This window comes from Lepidochelys olivacea, assembly GCF_965140295.1.
Source record: "Lepidochelys olivacea isolate rLepOli2 genome assembly, chromosome: 10".
Taxonomy (NCBI): Eukaryota; Metazoa; Chordata; order Testudines; family Cheloniidae; genus Lepidochelys; species Lepidochelys olivacea.
Window position 1 is genome coordinate 22,063,529 of NC_140420.1, and position 27,234 is coordinate 22,090,762.

Below are 27,234 nucleotides of genomic sequence, written 5' to 3' on the forward strand. Positions count from 1 at the left end.
AGTCATGCTGCAAGCTTGCTTCTCATTTACACATCCAGCATTGTGCAAATTAAGAAAAATGTATAATGTATAAATATAATGGCTAGTTATAGTGAGCTGATGGGCCAAATGGTAATCTTACTATGACTAGACACAAACTGTCCTGGATACAAACTCCCTGAAGTACAGTGTGTTCCAGCTGAGGCTCTGCCTTAGCTCATCAATAGAAGAGGGGTTAAGCTTTTACAAGTTCTAGGTCTGATTGCTGAGCTTTGATTCAGGACCATCCCTAATGCTAACATATCTGCCATAAAGAACCTCCACCCTTCAACTTCTCTTCTAACATTGATATTTCTTAATGTATTGGGAAGCTATAGTGATCTTTCCATAGGTAGGGGTGCAACTAAGTTTCCATTATAGGTTAAAAAAAAAAACAACCTTCCCAAAAATGTATACAGGCCTCATAATAGGTACCTTTTGTTTGGGGCTGTTTAAAAACAAGTTTTCGTACAAAATTTGAAGTGAACAGGACAAAGAGTTTGTGAATTATGGCAACCTAAAAACAGAGCTGTTAAAGTTACAAAGGCATACTACAAAACATTATTGATACAAAATATGCTTCTTTTATTCTGTAGTGCCCATTTTTGATATTTTTAATTAAATGAAGAGAAGTATGGAAGCTGAAGATTCTACAGTGGTAGAATTAAGTTAGTTTGGATGCCTTGTTTGAGACATTAATTCTAGACTTTGTGTTATCTACCATTTGGGCTTTGTGAAGTGTACAGACATTAAAATATGCCTTGAAAATATGCTGTTGACAACTTCTCTCTCTCTCTCTCTGCCCTTTTAACTATGTTGTGGCAATCCCTCTTATGCAAATTCCAAACCTTACCTTCCTTGGGGACCTAAAGACAATGAGAATCAATAGGGCCATCCCAACAGCTGGGACATAGTGTCTGGGGAGTATTAATTAAACTAAAGCTAAAATACACAATTCTCAGGAAAGCAAAGCTCTGATGTTTGATAAGGAATTTTCCAACTGTTGTTAGTTTCTCAAACCAAAGACTGCCAGTAATTTACTTATGGAAAAAGACTTCCATCTCCCTTAGTCCAGTTAAAGAGAACCCTTGCCAGGTGACAGACAAGAATAAACGACCTGTTCCTCTGCAAAGTACCCTATTGTCTCCAATATGTTGATTAAGAACCAGAGCAGCGGTGGCCACCTGGGAGGCTTCTGTTGGAACTTTACCGGGCCCATCCTACTGGAAGGAGGCCTCGACACCAACCTATATGTTGATTCTCAAGTGTGCCTTCCTGGGTTCTCAAAAGGGTTTTTACACTTGGGTGGTGGCAGCATCTACCAATCCAAGGTCAGAGAAAAGCTGTAACCCTTGGGAGTTTAATACAAACCTGGAGTGGCCAGTATTAATTGTTAGAATCCTTGCGGGCCCCCACCTTCTTCACTCAAAGTGCCAGAGTGGGGAATTAGCCTTGACAGGGTGAATCCCCCGTAATATAACAAAGCAGAGTAAACAAATTGAAAAACCATAGAGGAGAACTATACTTCCGCAGATCACAAACATTCTCATTATTCAGCCAAAAGAACTCTTCGAAGTACATCTATATTCTTTAGATCATTTCATGTATTTCATTACATCTGTTACTAGAAAAAAAGTCAGCGTGTCTTTCAAATGCTGTTTCTCTGATTTCTGTATCACTGAATGTATTATATATATTTATTTATGTACTTTTAAATTGATTTTTCCCCATTGTATACTAGATTATACCTGTTGTATTAGCAGTAATGTATAATGTTTCACATTTCAGCTTTGCACTTCGGTTTTGTATCTTGATGATCAACAGATTTAAAGGTTATTTTTAACATATTCATAGACACTTATTCTCCTTGATATCCACATGCACTTCTCTTGATATGCACATGAACTTCCTCTGAGGTTTAATGAGAATTACTCATGTACACAATGTAGGATGAACAAAAGACCCCGTAAAGACCTCCTAAAGAACTTAGCTGTTCCACATGGGGAAACAAATTTAAGAAACGGATCTTTTTTCCCTGAAGAACAGTAAAGTAACTTTCTTGGAAAAGTGTCACACTAATTTTTCTCATCTACAATAAGTTTCTGATCACTACCAGAATTCTTTGTGGATTCCTGCCTATTCATGTAATTCACCTTGCTTTCTCATTTTGTGCTGTTACAAAAAAATTAGTAAACTTAGTCTAACTCTCTAACTAGGCACAGTAGCCATGTACCAGATACATCACCTTCTTCATAGTATTTCAAGCTATGTCTAACCTGACAGTTAATTCACTTTGCCCTGGTCTACACTAGGACTTTAGGTCGAATTTAGCAGCATTAAATCGATGTAAACCTGCACCCGTCCACACAATGAAGCCCTTTATTTAGACGTAAACGGCTCTTAAAATCGATTTCCTTACTCCACCCCTGACAAGTGGATTAGCGCTTAAATCAGCCTTGCCGGCTCGAATTTGGGGTACTGTGGACACAATTCGATGGTATTGGCCTCCGGGAGTTATCCCAGAGTGCTCCATTTTGACCGCTCTGGGCAGCACTCTCAACTCAGATGCACTGGCCAGGTAGACAGGAAAAGAACCGCGAACTTTTGAATCTCATTTCCTGTTTGGCCCACGTGGCAAGCTGCAGGTGACCACGCAGAGCTCATCAGCAGAGGTGACCATGATGGAGTCCCAGAATCGCAAAAAAGCTCCAGCATGGACTGAATGGGAGGTACGGGATCTGATCGCTGTATGGGGAGAGGAATCCGTGCTATCAGAACTCCGTTCCAGTTTTTGAAATGCCAAAACCTTTGTCAAAATCTCCCAGGGCATGAAGGACAGAGGCCATAACAGGGACCCGAAGCAGTGCTGCGTGAAACTGAAGGAGCTGAGGCAAGCCTACCAGAAAACCAGAGAGGCGAACGGCCACTCTGGGTCAGAGCCCCAAACATGCCGCTTCTATGATGAGCTGCATGCCATTTTAGGGAGTTCAGCCACCACTACCCCACCCATGTTGTGTTGACTCCTTCAGTGGAGATGGAGGCAACACGGAAGCAGGTTTTGGGGACGAAGAAGATGATGATGATGATGAGGTTGTAGATAGCTCACAGCAAGCAAGCAGAGAAACCGGTTTTCCCTACAGCCAGGAACTGTTTCTCACCCTGGACCTGGAGCCAGTACCCCCCAAACCCACCCAAGACTGCCTCCTGGACCCAGCAGGGGGAGAAGGGACCTCCGGTGAGTGTACCTTTTAAAATACTATACATGGTTTAAAAGCAAGCATGTGAAAGGATTAATTTGCCCTGGCATTCGCGGCTCTCCTGGATATACTCCCAAAGCCTTTGCAAAAGGTTTCTGGGGAGGGCAGCCTTATTGCGTCCTTCATGGTAGGACACTTTACCACTCCAGGCCAGTAACACGTACTCGGGAATCATTGTACAACAAAACATTGCAGTGTATGTTTGCTGGCGTTCAAACAACATCAGTTCTTTATCTCTCTGTGTTATCCTCAGGAGAGTGATATAATTCATGGTCACCTGGTTGAAATAGGGTGCTTTTCTTCAGGGGACACTCAGAGGAGCCCATTCCTGATGGGCTGTTTGCCTGTGGCTAAACAGAAATGTTCCCCGCTGTTAGCCACAGGGAGGGCGGAGGGTTGAGGGGGTAGCCACGTGGTGGGGGGAGGCAAAATCTGACCTTGTAACGAAAGCACATGTGCTATGTATGTAATGTTAACAGCAAGGTTTACCCTGAAAGAGTGCAGCCACTGTTTTATAAAATGTGTCTTTTTAAATACCACTGTCCCTTTTTTTTTTTCTCCACCAGCTGAATGTGTTTCAATGATCACAGGATCTTCTCCTTCCCAGAGGCTAGTGAAGATTAGAAAGAAAAAAAAAACGCACTCGACATGAAATGTTCTCCGAGCTCATGCTGTCCTCCCACACTGACAGAGCACAGACGAATGCGTGGAGGCAAATAATGTCAGAGTGCAGGAAAGCACAAAATGACCGGGAGGAGAGGTGGCGGGCTGAAGAGAGTAAGTGGCAGGCTGAAGACAGGGCTGAAGCTCAAATGTGGCAGCAGCGTGATGAGAGGAGGCAGGATTCAATGCTGAGGCTGCTGGAGGATCAAACCAGTATGCTCCAGTGTATGGTTGAGCTGCAGCAAAGGCAGCTGGAGCACAGACTGCCACTACAGCCCCTGTGTAACCAACCGCCCTCCTCCCCAAGTTCCATAGCCTCCACATCCAGACACCCAAGAATGCGGTGGGGGGGTCACCGGCCAACCAGCCACTCCACCACAGAGGATTGCCCAAAAAAAAGAAGGCTGGCATTCAATAAATTTTAAAGTTGTAAACTTTTAAAGTGCTGTGTGGCATTTTCCTTCCCTCCTCCACCACCACTCCTGGGCTACCTTGGTAGTCATCCCCCTATTTGTGTGATGAATGAATAAAGAATGCATGAATGTGAAGCAACAATGACTTTATTGCCTCTGCAAGTGGTGATTCAAGGGAGGAGGGGAGGGTGGTTAGCTTACAGGGAAGTAGAGTGAACCAAGGGGCAGGGGGTTTCATCAAGGAGAAACAAAAAGAACTTTCACACCGTAGCCTGGCCAGTCATGAAACTGGTTTTCAAAGCTTCTCTGATGCGTACCGCGCCCTCCTGTGCTCTTCTAACCGCCCTGGTGTCTGGCTGCGCGTAACCAGCAGCCAGGCGATTTGCCTCAACCTCCCACCCCACCATAAACGTCTCCCCCTTACTCTCACAGATATTGTGGAGCACACAGCAAGCAGTAATAACAGTGGGAATATTGGTTTCGCTGAGGTCTAAGGGAGTCAGTAAACTGCGCCAGCGCGCCTTTAAACGTCCAAATGCACATTCTACCACCATTCTACACTTGCTCAGCCTGTAGTTGAACAGCTCCTGACTACTGTCCAGGCTGCCTGTGTACAGCTTCATGAGCCATGGCATTAAGGGGTAGGCTGGGTCCCCAAGGATAACTATAGGCATTTCAACATCCCCAACAGTTATTTTCTGGTCTGGGAATAAAGTCCCTTCCTGCAGCTTTTGAAACAGACCAGAGTTCCTGAAGATGCGAGCGTCATGTACCTTTCCCGGCCATCCCACATTGATGTCGGTGAAACGTCCCTTGTGATCCACCAGAGCTTGCAGCACTATTGAAAAGTACCCCTTGCGGTTTATGTACTCGCCGGCTTGGTACTCCAGTGCCAAGATAGGGATATGGGTTCCGTCTATGGCCCCACCACAGTTAGGGAATCCCATTGCAGCAAAGTCATCCACTATGACCTGCACATTTCCCAGGGTCACTACCCTTGATATCAGCAGATCTTTGATTGCGTGGGCTACTTGCATCACAGCAGCCCCCACAGTAGATTTGCCCACTCCAAATTGAGTCCCAACTGACCGGCAGCTGTCTGGCTTTGCAAGCTTCCACTGGGCTATCGCCACTCACTTCTCGACTGTGAGGGCTGCTCTCATCTTGGTATTCATGCGCTTCAGGGCAGGGGAAAGCAAGTTACAAAGTTCCATGAAAGTGCCCTTACGCATGCAAAAGTTTCGCAGCCACTGGGAATCATCCCAGACCTGCAACACTATGTGGTCCCACCAATCTGTGCTTGTTTCCCGAGCCCAGAATCGGCGTTCCACAGCATGAACCTGCCCCATTAGCACCATGATGCATGCATTGGCAGGGCCCATGCTTTCAGAGAAATCTGTGTCCATGTCCTGATCACTCACGTGACCGCGCTGATGTCGCCTCCTCGCCCGGTATCGCTTTGCCAGGTTCTGGTGCTGCATATACTGCTGGATAATGCGTGTGGTGTTTAATGTGCTCCTAATTGCCAAAGTGATCTGAGCAGCCTCCATGCTTGCCTTGGTATGGCGTCCGCACAGAAAAAAGGCGCGGAACAATTGTCTGCCGTTGCTCTGACGGAGGGAGGGGCGACTGACGACACGGCTTACACGGTTGGCTTCAGGAAGCTAAAATCAACAAAGTGGGTGGCTTTACATCAAGGAGTATTTCAGGCAGGACTTCACGGAGGGTTCCAATAAGAAATGGTGCACCTAAGTTATTGTTCTTATTGGAACAAGGAGGTTAGCCTGGCCTCTGATTGATACATGGCTAGATTTACCTCGCTGCACCTTCTCTGTGACTGACTGCAGTGTGACCTAGAGGAATGAGACCCCTAGACGGGGGAGGGCGGGAAGCAAATGAGTACAAAACAAAGCTGGTCTATTTCTTGTTTTGATCCACTCCATCTATCTTTTACATCTTTGGCTGGCAGCAGACGGTGCAGAAGGACTGCATGCCATCCACATCTCATGGCTGCCCGGCAGAAAATGGTACAATACGACTGCTAGCCATCGTCATGTCTTGCCTGCTCGGCAGAAGATGGTACAGTAGGACTGCTAGCAATCCGTATCACCTGCCTGCTCACCATAAGATGGTTCAATAGGACTGACTGCAGGACTAAAGAGAATGACCTGGTCAAGTCACTTCTAATGTAGTCCCTGCACCCATGTCTGCCCAGGCGCTCCTGGCCGACGTGGCCAGGAGCACCTCGGACATGACGATGACGGCTACCAGTCCTACTGCACCATCTGCTGCCACAAGGCAAGGGGTTGCTGCTGCTGTGTAACAATGCAGTACCACGTCTGCCAGCACCCAGGAGACATACGGCGACGGTTACCTGAGCGGGCTCCATGCTTGCCCATGGCGTCTGCACAGGTAACTCAAGAAAAAAGGCGCGAAACAATTGTCTGCTGCTGCTCTCACGGAGGGAGGGAGGGAGGGAGGGAGGGAATGGGGGGCCTGACGATATGTACCCAGAACCACCTGCGACAATGTTTTAGCCTCATCAGGCACTGGGATCTCAACCCAGAATTCCAATGGGCAGCAGAGACTGAGGGAGCTGTGGGATAGCTACCCACAGTTCAACATTCCAGAAGTCGACGCTTGCCTCAGTACTGTGGAAGCACTCCGCCGAGTTAATGCACTTAATGCACTTAGAGCATTTTCTGTGGGAACACACACACTCGAATATATAAAAACGATTTCTAAAAAAACAACTTCTATAAATTCGACCTAATTTCGTAGTGTAGACATACCCTTAGAAAGGTAAAACTAAATGCATAACTACAAAATGGGAAATAACTGGCTTGGTGATAGTACTGCTGAATAGGATCTGGGTGTTACAGTGGGTCACAAATTAAATATGAGTAAACAATAGGACGCAGTTGCAAAAAAGGCTACCTTTTTTTTTATAATTTTTTATAATACTACTAATTATAGTATTAACTGGAGTGCCATATGTCAGACATAGAAGGTAACTGTCATACTCTACTCAGCACTTTGAGGCCTCAGCTGGTATGCTGCAGTGTATTTTCAGGGGGCACATCTTAAACATGTGGGTGCCATGTTTAAGAAAGATGTGGCCAAATTGAGGGGAGTCCAGAGGACAGCAACCAAAATGGTAAAAGTATAGAAAACCTGACCTTTGAGGAAAGATGAAAAAATGGACATGTTTAATCTTGAGCAAAGAAGACTGAGTGGGGATCTGATAAATCTTTAAATATGTTAAGGTCTGGTATAAATTGGACTGTGATCAATTGTTCTCCATGTCTACTGAAGGTAGGACAAGTAGTAATGGGTTTAATCTGCAGCAAGGGAGATTTAGGTTAAATATTAGGAAAAGCTTTCTAACTATTCAGGTAGTTAAGCACTGGAATTTGCTTCCAAGGAGGTTGTGGAATCCCTATCATTGGAGGTTTTTAAGAACACATTGGACCTATGAGTGATGGTCTAAGTTTACTTGGTCTTGCCTCAGCACATGGGACTGGTCTTGTGGATTTCTCGAGGTCCTTTCCATCCCTACATTTCTATAATTCTATCCAAATTCCTAAATAAACACAAGATCTACAACTTGTACCATCCAACCGTTAAATTAAAAATAACACAAGAAGGCAGAAGGAGGAGAAGGGAGTCTAAGTACATTTAGGTAGTTGTAATTACTATGAAAAAACACTTTAATCACTTCAACTTGCCTGTATCATTTTGACTTAAAATATCAGGGAGGCAACATCATGATATAACGGCAAAACAAAATTGCAGTGCTGCCTGAAGCACTTTGAAATTAATAAAATCATGGGAAAATTAAATTAAAAGGCAAGAATAGCCATTTTTTCAGATTTTTTCTTTCAAGGTGCTTTTGGGTATCACTTTTTGTAGGCTTCCCAGATAGATACTTAAGTAGCACCAGAATTCACAGAACTACTACAGTTGTAACAGACAGTTGTGCTGTTTTCTTATTTTGTTCGGCCAGTAACTACATTTTAAACCTCTTAAATGTTGATTGCCGGAGATCTTGGAATACCTGCACATATGCATAAGAAATATCAGCAATTTAATTCATTTTCCAAGCTATTTTAGACTGATACTCATGTCATGTATGGGAAAGCAAAGACAAGGCCTCCAAATTTGTCAATGACAGCAACAGTCTTTAATGTTGCCAACACATGAGTAACAAAGTGATATTACCTGTATGAATGGTAATTCACTAACAATACTGTATAGCTTACATGTTTATTTCTTCTACGTCAAAACCAGTAAAATAGTTCTTATTTTATTTTTTGTACCTCATGAAAGTATTTAATAACTACAAATATTGTTAAGTTTCATTTTTTGCTTCCTCCCAGTAATCTGCTACTAATAAACTACTGCTGATTGCAGTCAATCCCAACCAACCTAAAGTATTTTACAGATTTTTTCATTGTAACTAATTTAAAATTTGAAAGATTTAGGTTAGCCGAATCCATTTAGTAGACATGTTATGCACGTAGTTACCATTGTGAGATGACATCAAAGTAATGTTACTTTGACAAAGTGGCATGTTTTTTTCCTATCCCCAAAAATATATTAAAAGCTTTTAAGTTTCAAGAAGGCTGTAACCTCAAAGACTATTTCAGAAGTAACATTGCATTTCAAACATTAACCACCTGTTTTTCATTTTGACTGCCTCGTTGTCTACTATACTGTCATAATGCGAAAGTTTACGTAGAAAGCTAACACTTTGATTTACCTCAGGCTCATATTTAATATGCTTTTTAATGCCCGTTTATAAACAATATTTCATGCTTGCCTTTTTATTTTAAAAGGTGACCTTATTTGCCAACTCTGGGAACCTGCTTTGTAATCCCATGTGGGCATAATAACATAATAATAGATTCCATTAAAATGTTTATATATACCTTCTGTTGCACTTGCTTATGTATGGCATTGGCATTACTATTTTATAGCTCTCCTTTTGACCCATGGAAGTACAAGTCTATTTAGCTATTTGTTTTTTTGTCAAATGTTCTCTTGCTTTCAGAATGAGGGTTCTGTTAACACAACTCCAATGCTGCAAATCATGTTAACTTGAATCTAATTCTGTGTTAAATGGGTTGTTTTTTTAAGCAAACTGTCTAGCTTTGCCTGTTTTGATACATTTGTGAGAAGTCTGATTCTCTTCTCAAACATAGACAGAGACAGAGAAAATATTCATGGGTTGTTAATTTCTGACCCCTTCAGTGATCAGCTAACAATCTGCAGGTATGTGATCTAATTACCAGATTGTGATCCCTGTAATTTCAATTGTTGCTTACAAAAATAACCAAAATTAAAAACACGGTAATAGATTAACCTTTAGATATTTAAATATTTTCCATCTTATGTGATCTGGGAGACTGTTTTCCCTTTTAAGGTTGTGCAACAACTACAATAAATCTAGGTAAGTGAGCTGTCTGTATTTTCTTAAATTATCACACTGCTGTCAGCACCAACAAAGGCTTACTTGTGTCAGTGTGAAGGGGTGCACATATTGTAGACTGAGGCCTGGTCATACTACAAAGGTTGGTTGAAAGAAGTTGTCTTTTGTCACCACAGGATTGCATGCGTTCACACACAAATTTGATCTCAGCTGAGAGAACCCCCAGCTTTTCTGTTGCACAAATAACACCACATCTCCAAACATCACATGTCTTCAGCAGACATTCTTCCATCGGCTACATGCCAGTGTGGATGCCACATTACCTGTATTGGTGAAAACAGTCCTTCAGCAGCAGCCCCATTATACCTGTCTCTGGGCTGCTCTGATCACAGTTCTGAACTCTGTTGCATAAAGGTCAAAGTGACCAGAAGCACACCCCCTTTAAAATTCCTATTGTGTTTTGGAAATGCCTCCTTTATAAGGAGGTCACCTTTATAAGCACATTTAGCCCACTTTTTGAGCAGACAACTATAACTCCTCATAAAGATAAAGCTCCAGCTAAACCTGCCTAGACCAGGAAAGGAGTCCTGAATCTCATCTCCACATGCTGAGAAGAAGCTGGTCAAGAACAGCTGTGGAGCAACCACAGGAGAATAAGGATGTCTATGTGGACATCACAGAGGGAAAGAACATCCTGGGCTACGACAGGGACATAAATCAACAGAATGGAAGAAACATTATGGAATGTTGTAAAGGAAATTGTGAAAACTTCACTCTGAGTTCCCACAATTCTCCAACTGTAATCCTGGTAACAATGTAAGGCAAAAAAGAATCACAAGGCATTGTGCCAGATGGTGTCATAGAGGACACTATGATGCCCACCCTCTGTGTTTTCTGCCAGAGCCAGCTCTCACAGTGATGATGAGCAAACCCAGCACAAGCAGTCAAGTGTGCACAAGCTGTACCATTTTAACAATGGCAGCATCTGTAAGCCAACAAAAGTTCTGTTGGTGAAACTTTCTAGTGTAGTCATGGCATAAGTCAGACAGCTAAACCTTGCCCTGCCTACAAAGAGAACCAGGCATACTGCCTACTCCACCTCAAAAAAGCTGCCCTACCTACATGCTGGAAAAGAAGGATCCCCACCTGGGCTCATTAAGGCAAGGATATAAAGGGCAAGGTATAATAGGCTGGAGGAAGATATCCTGAAGAAAGGTGAAAATCCTCCCCTTCCCTTCATTCCCCCCCACCCCAGCTGATTGAGGAAACAGGGTCGAACAGTTTCACTGACGAAGCCTAGGCTAGACAGCAAAGAAATCTTGAAAAACTGACTGCCTTGTATACGCAGGCTCCACCCTGAGCCATGCTCTGCTCCCACAGAGCCAAAGGAGCTCTGAGCCTAAGTCTATTGAGCCTAAGTATCTAAAGCATCCCTGAGCCTAAGTCTATTGAGGATTCTCCCAGGGTGGAGAAGTCTCCAGCAGGTGCAGAGCTGAATCAGCCATCACCCACACTAGCCCCCTGAGCTCCCAAACTATGCTCATAAAATCATAGAATATCAGGGTTGGAAGGGACCTCAGGAGGTCATCCAGTCCAACCCCCTGCTCAAAGCAGGACCAAGTGCTTCACCACCCTCTTAGTGAAAAAGTTTTTCTTAATATCCAACCTAAACCTCAGTACAACTTGAGACCATTACTCCTTGTTCTGTCATCTGCTACCACTTAGAACAGTCTAGATCCATCCTCTTTGGAACCCTCTTTCAGGTAGTTGAAAGCAGCTATCAAATCCCCCCCCCCCCCCATTCTTCTCTTCTGCAGACTAAATAATCCCAGTTCCCTCAGCCTATCCTCATAAATTATGTGCTCCAGTCCCCTAATCATTTGTGTTACCCTCCGCTGGACTCTTTCCAATTTTTCCACATCCTTCTTGTAGTGTGGAGACCCAAACTGGACACAGTACTCCAGATGAGGCCTCACCAATGCCGAATATAGGGGAATGATCAAATCCCTCGATCTGCTGGCAATGCTCCTACTTATACAGCCCAAAATGCCATTAGCCTTCTTGGCAACAAGGACACACTGTTGACTCATATCCAGCTTCTCACCCACTGTAACCGCTAGGTCTTTTTCTGTAGAGCTGCTGCCTAGCCACTTAGTCCCTAGTCTGTCGCAGTGCATGGGATTCTTCCGTCCTAAGTGCAGGACTCTGCACTTGTCCTTGTTGAACCTTGAATGTTGTGCTTTGACTATCCTTACCCAGCAGAAAACATCTTCAGAGCCACAGCCAGCAAATGTAGAAGTGGCAACAGGACTAAGGAGATATAATCAGCTGTCTTGCAGCCCCCCACCCTGTGCTGAGCATCTAGGCCTTTATATTAAGGACTATTTATTTCCTTCTTCCCTCCTCTCCCATCCCCGTTCACTGAATCAAGCTGTTCTTGATTTGGCATTTTGCTCTCTTGCTGGACCACTCTGAAGAAAATCTCTGTCACTGTACATTGGTACTGTGGAGAAATGTTCCAAGCAAAGGCTTATTCCTTAAAGGTACAGGATATGACATTTGATTCTCTTTTCTTTTTTCCTACCCTTTTGCTTGTACTCTAGGCTATAGGCGTAGTCTTCACCTACACACACATGCACACAAACATAAAACAATATCTAGCACTTAAAATGACTTTTGAAAATAAATTATTACCATCTACACAACATTAGTATTGTAAGTAGCAGTACAGCATGTGTGTTGACTTACCTTAACCTTGATATGATTATGATGGGCTGAATTCATCATTGGTGTATCTATTAAATACATAAAAATTGGCATCAGCTAAAATGTCTAACAGAAAAGGAACATGTGGTGTTAACTTTTATTTTCAATATATTGCTCAAACAAAAGTTAAGTTTTAGCTCCAGCGCAGTCTGATTACTATGATTACTGGAAACAGACTTTTGTATCAAACAAATTAATAAAATCCAACAAAACCTCCTACTTAAGAAAGAAAATTATACATATGTCTCTGAATGAAAGAAGTGATACTCTGAGTCAGGATTTGAGCAAAAAAATCAGATTGAAGCACAGTGGTGCAGAGTCACAACAGACTCAGAAGCAAACCAGCAAAGGAGGGACCCTGTCTTCCCATGCATATTTGATAGGGATTCGAGTTAGGAAGAACTATGGCATGACTGAACATGCAGCAAGTTAAAGGCATTGGCTACAAGTGAATGGCTTGTTGACTAACAATTAAGAAAGGGAATGCAAAGGCATCTGAAGGGACAGTGATAATTTAATAAGGGACGCAAGTCATCTGCATAATGAGCAATCATCAGCAGGGAGAAAACCACAGTATGTGAGGAAGGTAGGTAATTATTTACTTAAATTCAAACAAGAAATGGAGCATGCACTGGATATGGGAGACAGTGAATGCATCTGTAGTCCAGTGGAAGCAGAATTTGAGCACCATCATTGTCAATGTGTTGATGAAATATAGCATTAGGGCTAGAAGCGAAGTGTTGCACAGGAAGAATGAGGTTTCTCTTCCCCCACCCTCTACCAAAGATTGAAGGCACCGAGGTTGTGGATTAGATGTTGGGGATGTGGAATGACAAGACCATGGTGGGGCAGGGCAATTCAAGAAGCTGAGTCATGCGGGAGAGAAACAGGAAAAACAAAGTAATACATCATGCCACTTTACGGTACACATGCCCTTCTTTGCAGAGCATTTCTCTATTCTGGCCCAGGATACAGGAAATTAGGATTAGGACTTCCTTCATCCTTATCCAAAAAATAAACGAGGGAAAAGTTGCAAATAGTTTCAGCATGAGCAGAAAATTAAAGTGCTCAACTTGATCACTAGATAAGCAAGGTAGTTATTTTCGCAGCTCATCCTTATTTCCTATCCCTATATCTGGACTTGGTGAATTTTAACTCCCTCTTCCTCTCCGGGCCCCTTCTCCAGCTCTCCACAGCCTTCTTGATATTTCCCTGCTGTGCTGAGACTCTAATTAATCTCCTTCCTGCCTGCCTTCATGTGGCATATGCACAACCCCACCACAAGATTTTTTTTTTTTTTGGTAATTCCTCACTAACCCAAACCAACCCCACCCAAACAATAGTAAAAGAACTTTCTCAGCACGAACAAAATCAAATTATTTTGATGTTTGCAGGCCAAGTTTTTTTGAAAATATGAACCCAGGAAAATGTTCAAGAGTCAGACTTTTTTAAGCATTGTAACTTCAAAAATCCTTTTCTGATAGCATTTTCTATGTTTCCCAGTAAATTTCCTTTCTGGGATGAGAAATGGCATGTGAAATTTCAAAGGCTTCTTTGGAATGTTAGGAAGGAAGGTTTGGAAATTAGGACTATAATAGAAAGCCAACTCTATGGAATGGCTACCGCCACTGCACAATAATGAAAGGTTTCCTTGAAGATCTGAAGGATATAAACTAATAGTCTCATTTTAGAACTGACTCCTGAATGTACTGTAAATTTAATTTAAAACAACATTAAAAATAGAACAGCTCACAGATATATAATGTTATGCCCCTCGGAAGGAAAACCAAAGAGATGTCATAATTTGGTACATACCTAACTTTTCAGATACAGTTAAAGTTATTGAATGTAAAAGCCATTTGATTATAAATGCAAGTAAGAATATAAGTTTCAATACTGCCTCTTATACTTCAAGGTAAATCCCAGGGAGCTCATTCAGCCTACAAGTGCTGAGAAAACGTTTCAGATACCATTTACTGAACAGTATCTTGGTATCCTTGATAGTGTTTCTGGGAAATCTGACTCATTTAAACTAGAATGCAAGAGACCAGCAAGTATTGCATCAGAAAGCAGAGTCAATATTAGGATCATTCAATATTTTTCTTTAAAATAGGCCCCGATATTAGGCTATCTCCTAGCTTATTATGCAACATTACTATGGCTGCCTAACAATAAAGGATTCCAAGAAATTATTGAGTCTGACCTGAATTGTCTATATTTTAATTCCATTGATTTTTTTCTACCCAAATTCTCCTTATGAAGGGTAATTGCAACTGGATGTTATTGTTGTCCATTTTAAGCCAAGTGTTAAGCCAATATTCAGGGCCTTGTCTAATTGTTTCCATTACGACCAAAAATTGATCAGAAAAGTCAGGTATTTTTTGGTGTTTATTTCTAAAGAATGCACACAAAGTCCTGTTTCACTGAATACAGTAGAACCAGTCAACAGGAGACAGTTTCCTGTTCAGAAATCCAACCCTCTCTTCCCATTGAGTACTCTGCCCAAAAGCAGCTCTCTTTTTTGGCTTCCTGCTTTCTGGTTCCTTTCACATACACAAACATATGCAGCTGCAACCAAATAAATGTCCCAGCCCCAGAATTTGCAACTAATGTCCAGAGAACACTGTTGGGCCATATGGCTTAGCTTCCACTCAGCCTGGCCATGTTGGTGCATACCTTTGTCAGTGGCTTCTATTGTCACAACTAAACAAAGGAGCATTTAATTACTCATTCATATAGACTGAATGAAAGTTGTTTAGTACACCATTGACTTCTATACCGGGTCTATGATTGATGGCTGTCATTAAGACCTACCAGCATAGTTTCTTCAATATTTTTTCTGGAGTTGCTATGTGCTGCACACTGGTGGCTGTTCTAGCCATAGATGACGTAACTCCTATGGCTTGTACAATGGGTGAACATTGTCATGAAAGGCACAGAAATGTATCATTTCTAAAAGAACCCCAATAGATTATACTAATCTGTCCTTTTTTTGCTTGTCAGGCATGCTTGACGTTACAAAATGGTCCTGAGAGAGTTTAACCTAACTAAACAGACTGGTAATGTACAAAAAAATCTGTTTTCCTTTAGAGGCCTTTTTATCATTAAAAATTGATAATGACTTGACAGTTTATTAAATGTTTCAAAGCATCCAATCTGTTTTGTCTCCTTTGCAATGGATTACATTAGGATGTTTTTCTAATAATAAAAATAAAAGAATTAACCAGCCTCCCACCAAGCCACTCACAGCACTGCAATCTAACAGATTTTCAGAAGCACTCAGCATTGGCCTAACTATTCCTCTTGAAGTCAATGGAGGTTTAACTTGATTTAAATGGGAGCTACTTTAACAGAGTGCTTTTGAAAATCCTGCTCTAAAAATACAACAGAAACAAATGAAAAAAAAATTAAAATTCAAGCAGGGGAATTTACAGGGGAAAATAGGAGGATAGGGAAGTTAAAATGGTGGCCAAGAAATAACATCATTTTGGGGAAAACAATACGTCATAGGTGGTTTTTTAGAAGTGGAAAGAAATGGACTGAGGGATTTCAAGTTCCACACCATACATCCCATCCCAGTGAAGATGAGAGCTACCATTGATCTAAGGCATGACAGCAGAATCCCTAACAGCTGGTGGCATCTACCCTACCCACCAGGATAGTACTCAAGAAGGTTGCAAGGATAGCCAGAGTGTATACCTGTAATGGCTGTGAACACCAGTTACGTGTACATATAATCAGTTAGATGCATTTGGAAAACCCAGTGCAGGAAGGTGTAAATTAAACCTCCCCACACAAGCAAATAGCCTTGTATCCCAGAGGTGATTTACTCCTGAGGAACTATACTGCTCCTCTCTCTCTGTGAAATTTCTGCTAGGGTGATTCTCCTCTTACTCCTGCTGAGCCTGCACAGAGGCTCTGCTGCAAGATTCTTTAGGCTACCCTGGCCACAACCATTTTCAGACAGTACTGCCCATTCATATCATTGTGCCATCCCCCAATGGCCCTTCTTCCCATAACTGACACTGTAGCCATTTTGTGCCAGATCCAGGTACCTCCATCAGGTTTATGCTCTCCAGTAACTGTGGCCTGCATTGTGCAGGAGGTCAGACTAGATGATCAAAATGGTCCCTTCTGACCTAAATATCTATGAATCTATGAAACCCTCTAATAAATTACTGAAGTTAACAGCCAGAGTCAGAAAGTCAAATTGTAGCCTTTGAAGTAGAAGAAAAACATATGAATAGTACTGGAAGGGATTAAAATGAGAAATAATTACAGGTCCTTCTCCTTAGATAAAGAGAATTGGTAAAACAAAGACACAGAAGTTATTTCTGCAATTTTTTCTGTTAAAATATTGAAGTTGCACACATTTAATAGTGTGCTGTTTCCAAAGCCATTCACAGAACATGAAGTTTAATCAGTTGTCTCATCCTACCACTATTCAACCTAGAAAAAGCTGTCCAAATTAAATATTAAAATTAAATAAACTGAGGATGGCAATCATATAGATATACATATAGATCTTAGATCAGAAACTGGAAGCAAGTCTCATCTCGTTCTGTTGTTTAGACACCCAGGATGAGGTGAGGGTTGAGGGAAGAGTTCAATTTCAGAAAATGATTTCCCAATATGGAGCTTTTGTTCAAGTTAGACTCTTTGTGTTTCTTGAAGATTTGCACTTAGTTGGCCTAAGAAAATAACAGTGTATTCCCTATCTGCACTTCACTCATTGAACCTTTATTACTTCACTTATGCACAAAAAATTATTTCTGCAAAAACAAAAGGAGATGGGGGGGAAGAGAGGGGAAATCTCAGGCTCAGCATAAAGAGAGGACCCTAAGAGTACAAAACTAGCTTGCTGCCCTGCATCTTTCAATTCTGTAGAGAGGAAAATGCTGCTTTCATATTCCATTCGTACACAGAAGAGTTCCCCTAAGTCATTTCCCTTTAGCTTGATGCAAAAAGAATTTATAGACGTTAAGATTACGTCTATCCTCATATTCCACTGTCAGTACACAAGTGTACTGTATTATTTCTTTTTGAAGGATGGCACCCAAGTCTCGAGACAGAAGTTTCTACATATTCCTGAAGTCTTATAACTTTGTCTCCATTTCTGTGTTGATTAATACCCAGAAGAATGAAAAGAATATTTTTGCTTTCAAATTTTACCTTCTAGTTTTTTAAAAAAGCCAGTTAACTTTTTTGTCTTTATATCTCATTGTTAATATACTAATGCTGCACAGTCCCCTGAGGGGACACATGCACATCTGCAAGGAAATATCTAATTCCTCCCTGGGGAAAAAGGAAAGAAAATACAATCAAGGCAATTCATAAAAAGAATTAAAACAAAACACAACATCTTTAAAGTTTAAGATTTTGGTTCCTAAGGGTTTCTTGCTTGCTGTACACAAAACACACGCAAACTGACTGAGATAACAGAAGTAGTGAAACTGGTAATACAGGAAGTGCTGTCAAATACATAATATAAAATTAAAAAAAAAAGAGAGAGAGAGAGAGAGAGAGAGTTTTCTCCCTCCATTCACTTTTAGTGATAGGAATCTTAAGTTTATTTAATAGTAGGCGAAAATATTCAGCCTGAAATGTCATTTTTTTAGTTGACAACATCTAACTATTTTGCGACTTCCCTCAAAAAACTAGAAAAAACTCCATCTCCGACAGCCGGAGACTCTCTAAGTCTTACATAAAGCAGTAATGCAATGCTTAATTCATTCTCTAATATAGGATATAATCATCTATGCAGCTCAATTTTGATGGGTGCATGTAGCTGGATAAGAATATAACACAGTCCTCCAACATGTGGGATACACATTGCCACAAGTACAGAGATTAGTACCTCCCACATGATCACAAAATCTTGTTCCTTCCCTTATGCACCTTAGGGAGGAGAGTATTTGGATTAGAATCAGTCATGCTGCAAGCTTGCTTCTCATTTACACATCCAGCATTGTGCAAATTAAGAAAAATGTATAATGTATAAATATAATGGCTAGTTATAGTGAGCTGATGGGCCAAATGGTAATCTTACTATGACTAGACACAAACTGTCCTGGATACAAACTCCCTGAAGTACAGTGTGTTCCAGCTGAGGCTCTGCCTTAGCTCATCAATAGAAGAGGGGTTAAGCTTTTACAAGTTCTAGGTCTGATTGCTGAGCTTTGATTCAGGACCATCCCTAATGCTAACATATCTGCCATAAAGAACCTCCACCCTTCAACTTCTCTTCTAACATTGATATTTCTTAATGTATTGGGAAGCTATAGTGATCTTTCCATAGGTAGGGGTGCAACTAAGTTTCCATTATAGGTTAAAAAAAAAAACAACCTTCCCAAAAATGTATACAGGCCTCATAATAGGTACCTTTTGTTTGGGGCTGTTTAAAAACAAGTTTTCGTACAAAATTTGAAGTGAACAGGACAAAGAGTTTGTGAATTATGGCAACCTAAAAACAGAGCTGTTAAAGTTACAAAGGCATACTACAAAACATTATTGATACAAAATATGCTTCTTTTATTCTGTAGTGCCCATTTTTGATATTTTTAATTAAATGAAGAGAAGTATGGAAGCTGAAGATTCTACAGTGGTAGAATTAAGTTAGTTTGGATGCCTTGTTTGAGACATTAATTCTAGACTTTGTGTTATCTACCATTTGGGCTTTGTGAAGTGTACAGACATTAAAATATGCCTTGAAAATATGCTGTTGACAACTTCTCTCTCTCTCTCTCTGCCCTTTTAACTATGTTGTGGCAATCCCTCTTATGCAAATTCCAAACCTTACCTTCCTTGGGGACCTAAAGACAATGAGAATCAATAGGGCCATCCCAACAGCTGGGACATAGTGTCTGGGGAGTATTAATTAAACTAAAGCTAAAATACACAATTCTCAGGAAAGCAAAGCTCTGATGTTTGATAAGGAATTTTCCAACTGTTGTTAGTTTCTCAAACCAAAGACTGCCAGTAATTTACTTATGGAAAAAGACTTCCATCTCCCTTAGTCCAGTTAAAGAGAACCCTTGCCAGGTGACAGACAAGAATAAACGACCTGTTCCTCTGCAAAGTACCCTATTGTCTCCAATATGTTGATTAAGAACCAGAGCAGCGGTGGCCACCTGGGAGGCTTCTGTTGGAACTTTACCGGGCCCATCCTACTGGAAGGAGGCCTCGACACCAACCTATATGTTGATTCTCAAGTGTGCCTTCCTGGGTTCTCAAAAGGGTTTTTACACTTGGGTGGTGGCAGCATCTACCAATCCAAGGTCAGAGAAAAGCTGTAACCCTTGGGAGTTTAATACAAACCTGGAGTGGCCAGTATTAATTGTTAGAATCCTTGCGGGCCCCCACCTTCTTCACTCAAAGTGCCAGAGTGGGGAATTAGCCTTGACAGGGTGAATCCCCCGTAATATAACAAAGCAGAGTAAACAAATTGAAAAACCATAGAGGAGAACTATACTTCCGCAGATCACAAACATTCTCATTATTCAGCCAAAAGAACTCTTCGAAGTACATCTATATTCTTTAGATCATTTCATGTATTTCATTACATCTGTTACTAGAAAAAAAGTCAGCGTGTCTTTCAAATGCTGTTTCTCTGATTTCTGTATCACTGAATGTATTATATATATTTATTTATGTACTTTTAAATTGATTTTTCCCCATTGTATACTAGATTATACCTGTTGTATTAGCAGTAATGTATAATGTTTCACATTTCAGCTTTGCACTTCGGTTTTGTATCTTGATGATCAACAGATTTAAAGGTTATTTTTAACATATTCATAGACACTTATTCTCCTTGATATCCACATGCACTTCTCTTGATATGCACATGAACTTCCTCTGAGGTTTAATGAGAATTACTCATGTACACAATGTAGGATGAACAAAAGACCCCGTAAAGACCTCCTAAAGAACTTAGCTGTTCCACATGGGGAAACAAATTTAAGAAACGGATCTTTTTTCCCTGAAGAACAGTAAAGTAACTTTCTTGGAAAAGTGTCACACTAATTTTTCTCATCTACAATAAGTTTCTGATCACTACCAGAATTCTTTGTGGATTCCTGCCTATTCATGTAATTCACCTTGCTTTCTCATTTTGTGCTGTTACAAAAAAATTAGTAAACTTAGTCTAACTCTCTAACTAGGCACAGTAGCCATGTACCAGATACATCACCTTCTTCATAGTATTTCAAGCTATGTCTAACCTGACAGTTAATTCACTTTGCCCTGGTCTACACTAGGACTTTAGGTCGAATTTAGCAGCATTAAATCGATGTAAACCTGCACCCGTCCACACAATGAAGCCCTTTATTTAGACGTAAACGGCTCTTAAAATCGATTTCCTTACTCCACCCCTGACAAGTGGATTAGCGCTTAAATCAGCCTTGCCGGCTCGAATTTGGGGTACTGTGGACACAATTCGATGGTATTGGCCTCCGGGAGTTATCCCAGAGTGCTCCATTTTGACCGCTCTGGGCAGCACTCTCAACTCAGATGCACTGGCCAGGTAGACAGGAAAAGAACCGCGAACTTTTGAATCTCATTTCCTGTTTGGCCCACGTGGCAAGCTGCAGGTGACCACGCAGAGCTCATCAGCAGAGGTGACCATGATGGAGTCCCAGAATCGCAAAAAAGCTCCAGCATGGACTGAATGGGAGGTACGGGATCTGATCGCTGTATGGGGAGAGGAATCCGTGCTATCAGAACTCCGTTCCAGTTTTTGAAATGCCAAAACCTTTGTCAAAATCTCCCAGGGCATGAAGGACAGAGGCCATAACAGGGACCCGAAGCAGTGCTGCGTGAAACTGAAGGAGCTGAGGCAAGCCTACCAGAAAACCAGAGAGGCGAACGGCCACTCTGGGTCAGAGCCCCAAACATGCCGCTTCTATGATGAGCTGCATGCCATTTTAGGGAGTTCAGCCACCACTACCCCACCCATGTTGTGTTGACTCCTTCAGTGGAGATGGAGGCAACACGGAAGCAGGTTTTGGGGACGAAGAAGATGATGATGATGATGAGGTTGTAGATAGCTCACAGCAAGCAAGCAGAGAAACCGGTTTTCCCTACAGCCAGGAACTGTTTCTCACCCTGGACCTGGAGCCAGTACCCCCCAAACCCACCCAAGACTGCCTCCTGGACCCAGCAGGGGGAGAAGGGACCTCCGGTGAGTGTACCTTTTAAAATACTATACATGGTTTAAAAGCAAGCATGTGAAAGGATTAATTTGCCCTGGCATTCGCGGCTCTCCTGGATATACTCCCAAAGCCTTTGCAAAAGGTTTCTGGGGAGGGCAGCCTTATTGCGTCCTTCATGGTAGGACACTTTACCACTCCAGGCCAGTAACACGTACTCGGGAATCATTGTACAACAAAACATTGCAGTGTATGTTTGCTGGCGTTCAAACAACATCAGTTCTTTATCTCTCTGTGTTATCCTCAGGAGAGTGATATAATTCATGGTCACCTGGTTGAAATAGGGTGCTTTTCTTCAGGGGACACTCAGAGGAGCCCATTCCTGCTGGGCTGTTTGCCTGTGGCTGAACAGAAATGTTCCCCGCTGTTAGCCACAGGGAGGGCGGAGGGTTGAGGGGGTAGCCACGTGGTGGGGGGAGGCAAAATCTGACCTTGTAACGAAAGCACATGTGCTATGTATGTAATGTTAACAGCAAGGTTTACCCTGAAAGAGTGCAGCCACTGTTTTATAAAATGTGTCTTTTTAAATACCACTGTCCCTTTTTTTTTTTCTCCACCAGCTGAATGTGTTTCAATGATCACAGGATCTTCTCCTTCCCAGAGGCTAGTGAAGATTAGAAAGAAAAAAAAAACGCACTCGACATGAAATGTTCTCCGAGCTCATGCTGTCCTCCCACACTGACAGAGCACAGACGAATGCGTGGAGGCAAATAATGTCAGAGTGCAGGAAAGCACAAAATGACCGGGAGGAGAGGTGGCGGGCTGAAGAGAGTAAGTGGCAGGCTGAAGACAGGGCTGAAGCTCAAATGTGGCAGCAGCGTGATGAGAGGAGGCAGGATTCAATGCTGAGGCTGCTGGAGGATCAAACCAGTATGCTCCAGTGTATGGTTGAGCTGCAGCAAAGGCAGCTGGAGCACAGACTGCCACTACAGCCCCTGTGTAACCAACCGCCCTCCTCCCCAAGTTCCATAGCCTCCACATCCAGACACCCAAGAATGCGGTGGGGGGGTCACCGGCCAACCAGCCACTCCACCACAGAGGATTGCCCAAAAAAAAGAAGGCTGGCATTCAATAAATTTTAAAGTTGTAAACTTTTAAAGTGCTGTGTGGCATTTTCCTTCCCTCCTCCACCACCACTCCTGGGCTACCTTGGTAGTCATCCCCCTATTTGTGTGATGAATGAATAAAGAATGCATGAATGTGAAGCAACAATGACTTTATTGCCTCTGCAAGTGGTGATTCAAGGGAGGAGGGGAGGGTGGTTAGCTTACAGGGAAGTAGAGTGAACCAAGGGGCAGGGGGTTTCATCAAGGAGAAACAAAAAGAACTTTCACACCGTAGCCTGGCCAGTCATGAAACTGGTTTTCAAAGCTTCTCTGATGCGTACCGCGCCCTCCTGTGCTCTTCTAACCGCCCTGGTGTCTGGCTGCGCGTAACCAGCAGCCAGGCGATTTGCCTCAACCTCCCACCCCACCATAAACGTCTCCCCCTTACTCTCACAGATATTGTGGAGCACACAGCAAGCAGTAATAACAGTGGGAATATTGGTTTCGCTGAGGTCTAAGGGAGTCAGTAAACTGCGCCAGCGCGCCTTTAAACGTCCAAATGCACATTCTACCACCATTCTACACTTGCTCAGCCTGTAGTTGAACAGCTCCTGACTACTGTCCAGGCTGCCTGTGTACAGCTTCATGAGCCATGGCATTAAGGGGTAGGCTGGGTCCCCAAGGATAACTATAGGCATTTCAACATCCCCAACAGTTATTTTCTGGTCTGGGAATAAAGTCCCTTCCTGCAGCTTTTGAAACAGACCAGAGTTCCTGAAGATGCGAGCGTCATGTACCTTTCCCGGCCATCCCACATTGATGTCGGTGAAACGTCCCTTGTGATCCACCAGAGCTTGCAGCACTATTGAAAAGTACCCCTTGCGGTTTATGTACTCGCCGGCTTGGTACTCCAGTGCCAAGATAGGGATATGGGTTCCGTCTATGGCCCCACCACAGTTAGGGAATCCCATTGCAGCAAAGTCATCCACTATGACCTGCACATTTCCCAGGGTCACTACCCTTGATATCAGCAGATCTTTGATTGCGTGGGCTACTTGCATCACAGCAGCCCCCACAGTAGATTTGCCCACTCCAAATTGAGTCCCAACTGACCGGCAGCTGTCTGGCTTTGCAAGCTTCCACTGGGCTATCGCCACTCACTTCTCGACTGTGAGGGCTGCTCTCATCTTGGTATTCATGCGCTTCAGGGCAGGGGAAAGCAAGTTACAAAGTTCCATGAAAGTGCCCTTACGCATGCAAAAGTTTCGCAGCCACTGGGAATCATCCCAGACCTGCAACACTATGTGGTCCCACCAATCTGTGCTTGTTTCCCGAGCCCAGAATCGGCGTTCCACAGCATGAACCTGCCCCATTAGCACCATGATGCATGCATTGGCAGGGCCCATGCTTTCAGAGAAATCTGTGTCCATGTCCTGATCACTCACGTGACCGCGCTGATGTCGCCTCCTCGCCCGGTATCGCTTTGCCAGGTTCTGGTGCTGCATATACTGCTGGATAATGCGTGTGGTGTTTAATGTGCTCCTAATTGCCAAAGTGATCTGAGCAGCCTCCATGCTTGCCTTGGTATGGCGTCCGCACAGAAAAAAGGCGCGGAACAATTGTCTGCCGTTGCTCTGACGGAGGGAGGGGCGACTGACGACACGGCTTACACGGTTGGCTTCAGGAAGCTAAAATCAACAAAGTGGGTGGCTTTACATCAAGGAGTATTTCAGGCAGGACTTCACGGAGGGTTCCAATAAGAAATGGTGCACCTAAGTTATTGTTCTTATTGGAACAAGGAGGTTAGCCTGGCCTCTGATTGATACATGGCTAGATTTACCTCGCTGCACCTTCTCTGTGACTGACTGCAGTGTGACCTAGAGGAATGAGTCCCCTAGACAGGGGAGGGGGGGAAGCAAATGAGTACAAAACAAAGCTGGTCTATTTCTTGTCTTGATCCACTCCATCTATCTTTTACATCTTTGGCTGGCAGCAGACGGTGCAGAAGGACTGCATGCCATCCACATCTCATGGCTGCCCGGCAGAAGATGGTACAATACGACTGCTAGCCATCGTCATGTCTTGCCTGCCCGACAGAAGATGGTACAGTACGACTGCTAGCAATCCGTATTGCCTTCCTCCTCACCATAAGACGGTTCAATAGGACTGACTGCAGGACTAAAGAGAATGACCTGGTCAAGTCACTCCAAATTTAGTCCCTGCGCCCATGTCTGCCCAGGCGCTCCCAGCCGACGTGGCCAGGAGCACCTCGGACATGACGATGACGGCTACCAGTCGTATTGTACCGTCTGCTGCCAGAAGGCAATGGGTTGCTGCTACTGTGTAGCAATGCCGTACCGCGTCTGCCAGCACCCAGGAGACATACGGTGATGGTTACCTGAGCGGGCTCCATGCTTGCCGTGGTATGGCGTCTGCACAGGTAACTCAGGAAAAAGGGCGCAAAACGATTGTCTGCCCTTGCTTTCACAGAGGGAGGGAGGGAGGGAACGGGGGCCTGACGATATGTACCCAAAACCACTCGCGACAATGTTTTAGCCCCATCAGGCATTGGGATCTCAACCCAGAATTCCAATGGGCAGCAGAGACTGCGGGAACTGTGGGATAGCTATCCACAGTGCAACACTCCAGAAGTCGACTCTAGCCTCGGTATTGTGGAAGCACTCCACCGAGTTAATGCACTTAATGCACTTAGAGCATTTTCTGTGGGGACACACACACTCGAATATATAAAGCCGATTTCTAAAAAAACGACTTCTATAAATTCGACCTTATTCCGTAGTGTAGACATACCCTTAATTAGTTTAATTCTACTGTTTGTTACATTGTAGTCTATTGTAATTCTCCTCTGTTTTAAAAAGGGGGAGGACAATGGCCCTTCCCCCTCATCTTGTCTCTGGTGCTTGTGGCTAAACAGGTGGCAGGGATTCTTTCTTGACGGTTTTCCTGTTTATCCTATGACGATTTAACACTTTTTCTTCCTTAAGTGCCTTTTTTATTTTAGAGCCAATAATGTTCAACCACTGTTTGAAAACCTAAAAGGTTTCTTCTTTTATGAAAATGATTCTGTCAGGGAGCAGAGGAAAGATGGTGCGAGTCTCCTATGAGCAATGGGAGGAGTTGAAAAATTTGCATCATTTAATGTTTTCTCATTTACAAACTGTCGTCTTTATTAGATTTTTTAAAAAAAGCCTTGATCTCCTAGGTTCCTGACTCAAACAGACAGCTAACTGTTGTCATATCATCACGTACCTACATGTTCATCTTTAAGTTTCTGCATTAAGCTGAGGTCCTTTAATATATGTGAAGTATAAATGTATCCAGCAGAGCTGAAATGAACATCACAAAATCTGGAATGTTAAGTTTTTATTGCACTCTTTCCAGCAGGAGAAAATGAACTATAGCTGAGAATTCATTTCAAAGCTTTACTGGTCTATAAAGAGAGGGGGAGTGAACTAATTTATCTTTCACCTGAAGATACAAAGGAACCAAGCATCTTGAGATCTGTGAAGGGTCCTGGACAGAGAGTCTGGGAAGCCATGCTGGAAAAGAGACTTGGTGAGAAACATTTCTGTGAACAAGCGAGTCTAATTTATTAAATCAGGTTTTAGTCTTAGAAGCATTTTTTTACTTGTATCCCTTTATTACTTATACTTGGTATCCTATATCCTTAATCCTATGTCCTTTTGTTAAATAAACTTGTTTTACTTTTACTGTAAACCAATTCAGCGCATTGATTGAAGGGAAGAGTGTGCTATCCCCAGTTAAGGTAACCAGCTGCAGCGTACAGTCTCTTTAAAGGAGCTAAGAGCTTAACTTCTATGAGCAGCCAGTAAGGGTGCTGGACACTGTAGGGAGACATCTCAGGAGAAACTGAGAAGCTGGGGTTCAATGTGTGTTTATTTGGCTTCATTAAGTTCAGTGACCCATAAAAGAAATTGGCACTCATGATTTATAGCAAGCTTCCTCCAATGGGGAACTCAAACTAAAGCTAAACATTACTATTGAATAAATAATAATAGGTCAAATTATAGCTATTCTCTGAAAAAAATCCTACCTATTCTTAAATTGGCAGCTCAAAAATATGACCAAAATCCATTTTATATGTTTATATACTTAACATATTCCATCTCTGAGGTCATGTAAATTACTTGGATGTGATGAGCAATGTCTGTCAGCAACGATCAGCTAATACAAAGTGTCGTGAACTACAACACTGTTGAGTAACCTATGCTCCAAACTTGCCCCTTTCCCTCGCACAAAGAAATAACAAGAGGTCTCAACTAAGACAAGGCCCTTTTGTGCTAAGCTTATACTAAATAACAGTCCCCATCAGAAAGAGCTTACAATCTAAGGGCATATCTACACTGACAAAGTTACAACGCCGCTCAGAGAGAGCAGAAGGAAAACCGC